We start from the raw sequence: 7,500 nt of genomic DNA on the forward strand, positions 1-7,500 counted from the left end.
CCATCCTCCCTCGGCCCGCGCAAGGCGAGACCTTCACTTTCATTACGCCTTTAGGTTTCGTACAGCCCAATGACTCGCGCACATGTTAGACTCCTTGGTCCGTGTTTCAAGACGGGTCGTGAAATTGTCCAAAGCTGAAGCGCCGCTGACGGGAGCGATTATTCCGCCCGAGAGCATCCCGAGCCAACAGCGGCGCGGGTCCGGGGCCGGGCCAGGTAGGTCCGTCATCCGGGAAGAACCGCGCGCGCTTGCCGGGAGCCCGAGCGCCCAAAGGGGCGAATCGACTCCTCCAGATATACCGCCGAGCAGCCAGCCAGGACACCGGGGCTCTGCCCAACAGACGCGAACCGAGGCCCGCGGAAGGACAGGCTGCGCACCCGGGCCGTAGGCCGGCACCCAGCGGGTCGCGACGTCCTACTAGGGGAGAAGTGCGGCCCACCGCACACCGGAACGGCCCCACCCCGCGGCGAGTGGAAAGGCAACCGGACACGACCCCGCCGCGGATTGCTCCGCGCGGGCGGCCGGCCCCATCTGCCGAGGGCGGGGGCCAGTGGCCGGATGGGCGTGAATCTCACCCGTTCGACCTTTCGGACTTCTCACGTTTACCCCAGAACGGTTTCACGTACTTTTGAACTCTCTCTTCAAAGTTCTTTTCAACTTTCCCTCACGGTACTTGTTCGCTATCGGTCTCGTGGTCATATTTAGTCTCAGATGGAGTTTACCACCCACTTGGAGCTGCACTCTCAAGCAACCCGACTCGAAGGAGAGGTCCCGCCGACGCTCGCACCGGCCGCTACGGGCCTGGCACCCTCTACGGGCCGTGGCCTCATTCAAGTTGGACTTGGGCTCGGCGCGAGGCGTCGGGGTAGTGGACCCTCCCAAACACCACATGCCACGACAGGCGGCAGCCTGCGGGGTTCGGTGCTGGACTCTTCCCTGTTCGCTCGCCGCTACTGGGGGAATCCTTGTTAGTTTCTTTTCCTCCGCTTAGTAATATGCTTAAATTCAGCGGGTAGTCTCGCCTGCTCTGAGGTCGTTGTACGAGGTGTCGCACGCCACACCGCCAGCCGGCTGTGCACGCTACCGAGAAAGTACCGGTATGCGAACCGCCAGGCGACGGGCGCGCATCGCACGTTTAAGGAGACGCGGCCGGCCACACAGGCGACCACGACACTCCCACGTCTCCGAAGCGGGACAAACGCCGCGCGCTTCAGTATACGTAGCCGACCCTCAGCCAGACGTGGCCCGGGAACGGAATCCATGGACCGCAATGTGCGTTCGAAACGTCGATGTTCATGTGTCCTGCAGTTCACATGTCGACGCGCAATTTGCTGCGTTCTTCATCGACCCACGAGCCGAGTGATCCACCGTCCTGGGTGATCTTTTCCTTTTCAGTCTCCCACTGTCTCTTTCAAGACAGTAGCATTTGCGGGACTGAGGCGTCTGACGGCCCCTGTTCCACTATTTTTTTGTGTCCAACGGCCTCACAGCCGATGGGCGTCGTACGGCTCCACACCGGAGCGGACAGGCACTCGGGCGAACGTCATTCAAAACCGGCGCCAGGCGCCAGGTACCGCAGGCCAGCCGCTCCAGAGCTTCAGCGCTCGTACCACACAACAACAACACTTCCGCTAGTTTTGAGAGGCACGCGTGGTTCCGCACGCGGCGCACGGCCACTGCCGTACAGGTAGCGTGTTGCGCGACACGACACGCACATCGAAAGACATGCAGTCTAGTCGGTAATGATCCTTCCGCAGGTTCACCTACGGAAACCTTGTTACGACTTTTACTTCCTCTAAATGATCAAGTTTGGTCATCTTTCCGGTAGCATCGGCAACGACAGAGTCGATGCCGCGTACCAGTCCGAAGACCTCACTAAATCATTCAATCGGTAGTAGCGACGGGCGGTGTGTACAAAGGGCAGGGACGTAATCAACGCGAGCTTATGACTCGCGCTTACTGGGAATTCCTCGTTCATGGGGAACAATTGCAAGCCCCAATCCCTAGCACGAAGGAGGTTCAGCGGGTTACCCCGACCTTTCGGCCTAGGAAGACACGCTGATTCCTTCAGTGTAGCGCGCGTGCGGCCCAGAACATCTAAGGGCATCACAGACCTGTTATTGCTCAATCTCGTGCGGCTAGAAGCCGCCTGTCCCTCTAAGAAGAAAAGTAATCGCTGACAGCACGAAGGATGTCACGCGACTAGTTAGCAGGCTAGAGTCTCGTTCGTTATCGGAATTAACCAGACAAATCGCTCCACCAACTAAGAACGGCCATGCACCACCACCCACCGAATCAAGAAAGAGCTATCAATCCGTCAATCCTTCCGGTGTCCGGGCCTGGTGAGGTTTCCCGTGTTGAGTCAAATTAAGCCGCAGGCTCCACTCCTGGTGGTGCCCTTCCGTCAATTCCTTTAAGTTTCAGCTTTGCAACCATACTTCCCCCGGAACCCAAAAGCTTTGGTTTCCCGGAGGCTGCCCGCCGAGTCATCGGAGGAACTGCGGCGGATCGCTGGCTGGCATCGTTTATGGTTAGAACTAGGGCGGTATCTGATCGCCTTCGAACCTCTAACTTTCGTTCTTGATTAATGAAAACATACTTGGCAAATGCTTTCGCTTCTGTTCGTCTTGCGACGATCCAAGAATTTCACCTCTAACGTCGCAATACGAATGCCCCCGCCTGTCCCTATTAATCATTACCTCGCGTTCCGAAAACCAACAAAATAGAACCGAGGTCCTATTCCATTATTCCATGCACACAGTATTCAGGCGGGCTTGCCTGCTTTAAGCACTCTAATTTGTTCAAAGTAAACGTGCCGGCCCACCGAGACACTCAACAAAGAGCACCCTGGTAGGATTTAAACGGGGTCCGCCTCGGGACGCGAAAGCACCCCTTCGGCTCGCCCCACCGGCAGGACGTCCCACGATACATGCCAGTTAAACACCGACGGGCGGTGAACCAACAGCGTGGGACACAAATCCAACTACGAGCTTTTTAACCGCAACAACTTTAATATACGCTATTGGAGCTGGAATTACCGCGGCTGCTGGCACCAGACTTGCCCTCCAATAGATACTCGTTAAAGGATTTAAAGTGTACTCATTCCGATTACGGGGCCTCGGATGAGTCCCGTATCGTTATTTTTCGTCACTACCTCCCCGTGCCGGGAGTGGGTAATTTGCGCGCCTGCTGCCTTCCTTGGATGTGGTAGCCATTTCTCAGGCTCCCTCTCCGGAATCGAACCCTGATTCCCCGTTACCCGTTACAACCATGGTAGGCGCAGAACCTACCATCGACAGTTGATAAGGCAGACATTTGAAAGATGCGTCGCCGGTACGAGGACCGTGCGATCAGCCCAAAGTTATTCAGAGTCACCAAGGCAAACGGACCAGACAAGCCAATCCGATTGGTTTTGATCTAATAAAAGCGTCCCTTCCATCTCTGGTCGGGACTCTGTTTGCATGTATTAGCTCTAGAATTACCACAGTTATCCAAGTAACGTGGGTACGATCTAAGGAACCATAACTGATTTAATGAGCCATTCGCGGTTTCACCTTAATGCGGCTTGTACTGAGACATGCATGGCTTAATCTTTGAGACAAGCATATGACTACTGGCAGGATCAACCAGGGAGCTGCGTCAACTAGAGCTGAGCAGCCGGCCGCCCGGGAGTGTGTCCCGGGGGCCCGCGCGAACACGCAAGCGTCCGCTCAATTATTCTGCAAACAGGAGGAGGCCGAGCTCCCCTGCACGATACACCTCGAAACCCTCTCAGGTCCCGGCGGCGCGCAGCGCCGTCCTAGGTACTTGGTCGGTTTCGAGAGAGGCGCAATCACCCGGAGTTAGGCGAGTAGACGGTTTTAGTGCAAACACCCTTGCTCCCAACTGAGCTTGCCGCTGCCGACAGAGGCCCGGGAGCGTGCTGTCGTGGCATTGCCGGCGGGAGACAACACGCGCCACCTATGGTGACCGGCAGCTCCAACGCCAGCGCCACACAAGGGCAAAGCCCCACTTGGGTGCAGAAGCGAACTCTCCCAGCACAGCGCACGCGCCAACACGTCCGCACAACTGCGATACAAACCACCTGCGAGAACCGCTGGGGCGACCGAGCAGCAGACGGCGTCGCGGCGCCGAGTGCCAGGCGGCGGCGCATCCTCAACGCACACAGTCCTCAATCAGACCAGCACACTGCAGATGTCCACCGCGCTTCGCACCGGGCTCGGCTGAACCAACTTTGGCCGCCAGGCGCCGCGTGCAGGGTGCGCCGCAGCGTAGCTGCGCCGCCTGCCGGGCCCGTCTGCTGGCGCTCCTGCCACTCGGCGCCCCCCACCAGCCGGCTGTTGCGCGTGCGCCCACGCAGCGCGCGGCCAACACGCCGGGCGGCCCCCCTTCACCGGCCGGGAACAGTCCCACCAAGCCACCGCCGCGTATCGCTTCATACCCACATGGGCCTAGTCACGTGTGTGGATGTGGCGGGTACCGCTGAAACAACCGGTTAATAGCTGTACCGATCGTCGCCATTACAGATTCACCTCCAGCGTGAACAACCGCTCAACAACGGATTTCCAGTTCATTTGCGTATCTTGGGCAGTAAACGTAGATGTCCACCTACATTTGCGAATTCAACAATTCTTGCATGCCAGGATGTCATGTGTCACGACACGCTACATCAGACCACATACACACTGCGACATGTGCAGAAGAGAACACGTGGAAGGTGGCCCGCGCACGTATGCGATGTCCCTTCCGCGATCCACTGTCAACCGGCATCTGCGGCATGTCCCAGATATGGAACGCGGTCCACCAGGGTAGCACTTTGTGTGAGGCAATACGACAAAGTCGGAATACACGCGTCACTACATCAGACGGCTCACGCTGACCTGACCTGACCTGACCTGACCTGACTCACCGCACCACCACACCCAGCGACCCAGGGTGACATACAATGCGTTCGTACGTTCCTCCCACACGCCTCTACGGCGTACCACAGTGCAACCTAGCTGTTATTGGGAGACGAGACAAGTAGCATCGAGCACAACATATGGAAATTGAGATTCGACACCGTTGGGCACAGCCAGCGTACGGTCACACGTATCACACTACTTCACTCTGTACGTAACGACCGATGATCGGTACAGCGTGTGGGTTACGCGTACGACATCAGCGGACAATGGACACAGACCATACCACGACGTACACTGAGGGCGTCGACATCTGAATGCAACTGAACAGCTGCGAGGCTCATTTAACACTCAAACGCCAGACCGACCAGCTTGAGAGGACAGAGACACAAAGAGAGGGACAGAGGGGGGGGGGGGGGCCGATATAGTCCTATTGCAGTACAATTGACAGTGGATAGCGGGAATATGTGGAAAGTAAGCAACACTCGCAAGACATCTACATGAGGATAACAACGACACCAGAGATTCCGAGCAGTGAACTATGTTAGGCAAAGGGACAACGTGGGTTAGGTTAAGGGACAACGTGGGTTAGGTTAAGGGACAACGTGGGTTAGGTTAAGGGACAACGTGGGTTAGGTTAAGGGACAACGTGGGTTAGGTTAAGGGACAACGTGGGTTAGGTTAAGGGACAACGTGGGTTAGGTTAAGGGACAACGTGGGTTAGGTTAAGGGACAACGTGGGTTAGGTTAAGGGACAACGTGGGTTAGGTTAAGGGACAACGTGGGTTAGGTTAAGGGACAACGTGGGTTAGGTTAAGGGACAACGTGGGTTAGGTTAAGGGACAACGTGGGTTAGGTTAAGGGACAACGTGGGTTAGGTTAAGGGACAACGTGGGTTAGGTTAAGGGACAACGTGGGTTAGGTTAAGGGACAACGTGGGTTAGGTTAAGGGACAACGTGGGTTAGGTTAAGGGGCAACTTGAGTTAGGTTAAGGGGCAACTTGAGTTAGGTTAAGGGGCAACTTGAGTTAGGTTAAGGGGCAACTTGAGTTAGGTTAAGGGGCAAATTGAGTTAGGTTAAGGGACAACTTGAGTTAGGTTAAGGGACAACTTGAGTTAGGTTAAGGGACAACTTGAGTTAGGTTAAGGGACAACTTGAGTTAGGTTAAGGGACAACTTGAGTTAGGTTAAGGGACAACTTGAGTTAGGTTAAGGGACAACTTGAGTTAGGTTAAGGGACAACTTGAGTTAGGTTAAGGGACAACTTGAGTTAGGTTAAGGGGCAACTTGAGTTAGGTTAAGGGGCAACTTGAGTTAGGTTAAGGGGCAACTTGAGTTAGGTTAAGGGGCAACTTGAGTTAGGTTAAGGGGCAACTTGAGTTAGGTTAAGGGGCAACTTGAGTTAGGTTAAGGGGCAACTTGAGTTAGGTTAAGGGGCAACTTGAGTTAGGTTAAGGGGCAACTTGAGTTAGGTTAAGGGGCAACTTGAGTTAGGTTAAGGGGCAACTTGAGTTAGGTTAAGGGGCAACTTGAGTTAGGTTAAGGGGCAAATTGAGTTAGGTTAAGGGGCAAATTGAGTTAGGTTAAGGGGCAAATTGAGTTAGGTTAAGGGGCAAATTGAGTTAGGTTAAGGGGCAAATTGAGTTAGGTTAAGGGGCAAATTGAGTTAGGTTAAGGGGCAAATTGAGTTAGGTTAAGGGGCAAATTGAGTTAGGTTAAGGGGCAAATTGAGTTAGGTTAAGGGGCAAATTGAGTTAGGTTAAGGGGCAAATTGAGTTAGGTTAAGGGGCAAATTGAGTTAGGTTAAGGGGCAAATTGAGTTAGGTTAAGGGGCAAATTGAGTTAGGTTAAGGGATAATCTGGTACAACCACAGTTAGGTTAAGCGATAATCTGGTACATCCACAGTTAGGTTAAGCGATAATCTGGTACAGCCACAGTTAGGTTAAGCGATAATCTGGTACAGCCACAGTTAGGTTAAGCGATAATCTGGTACAGCCACAGTTAGGTTAAGCGATAATCTGGTACAGCCACAGTTAGGTTAAGCGATAATCTGGTACAGCCACAGTTAGGTTAAGCGATAATCTGGTACAGCCACAGTTAGGTTAAGCGATAATCTGGTACAGCCACAGTTAGGTTAAGCGATAATCTGGTACAGCCACAGTTAGGTTAAGCGATAATCTGGTACAGCCACAGTTAGGTTAAGCGATAATCTGGTACAGCCACAGTTAGGTTAAGCGATAATCTGGTACAGCCACAGTTAGGTTAAGCGATAATCTGGTACAGCCACAGTTAGGTTAAGCGATAATCTGGTACAGCCACAGTTAGGTTAAGCGATAATCTTGGTTAAATTCGGTATTGTGTGGGAAGGGGGCAGAGAGAGTGGGGGGGGGGGGTGGATAGTGGTGGCAGTACGCGGATGCCTGAGTCACCGTCAGATATGTCACGTCGGTGCGATGCTTGTAGCAAGAGGCTGGCGGGTCTGTGTCTCTCTCACTTCTGCAATTTTTCATGTGGTATAACACGAGGGCGGGGGGTGATATTTGGTGCCCGTCTGTGTAGGATGTGTGTTGGTGGTGTTGGTTTATCTGAGCAATGGTA

General features: G+C 54.2%; 2 non-coding genes and 1 pseudogene across 2 annotated transcripts; all 3 read right to left on the reverse strand.

The window, feature by feature from the left end:
- LOC126318757 (large subunit ribosomal RNA) overlaps positions 1 to 1,036 on the reverse strand; it is a 4,792-nt pseudogene extending 3,756 nt beyond the window's left edge.
- A 188-nt stretch (positions 1,037 to 1,224) lies between these two features.
- On the reverse strand, positions 1,225 to 1,379 carry LOC126318760 (5.8S ribosomal RNA). The gene has a single exon (XR_007557476.1). It is a non-coding gene; the product is annotated as a 5.8S ribosomal RNA (ribosomal RNA).
- A 361-nt stretch (positions 1,380 to 1,740) lies between these two features.
- LOC126318747 (small subunit ribosomal RNA) lies at positions 1,741 to 3,633 on the reverse strand. The gene has a single exon (XR_007557465.1). It is a non-coding gene; the product is annotated as a small subunit ribosomal RNA (ribosomal RNA).
- Positions 3,634 to 7,500: the final 3,867 nt, after the last annotated feature.

Source organism: Schistocerca gregaria, unplaced genomic scaffold (assembly GCF_023897955.1).
Source record: "Schistocerca gregaria isolate iqSchGreg1 unplaced genomic scaffold, iqSchGreg1.2 ptg000681l, whole genome shotgun sequence".
NCBI lineage: Eukaryota > Metazoa > Arthropoda > Insecta > Orthoptera > Acrididae > Schistocerca > Schistocerca gregaria.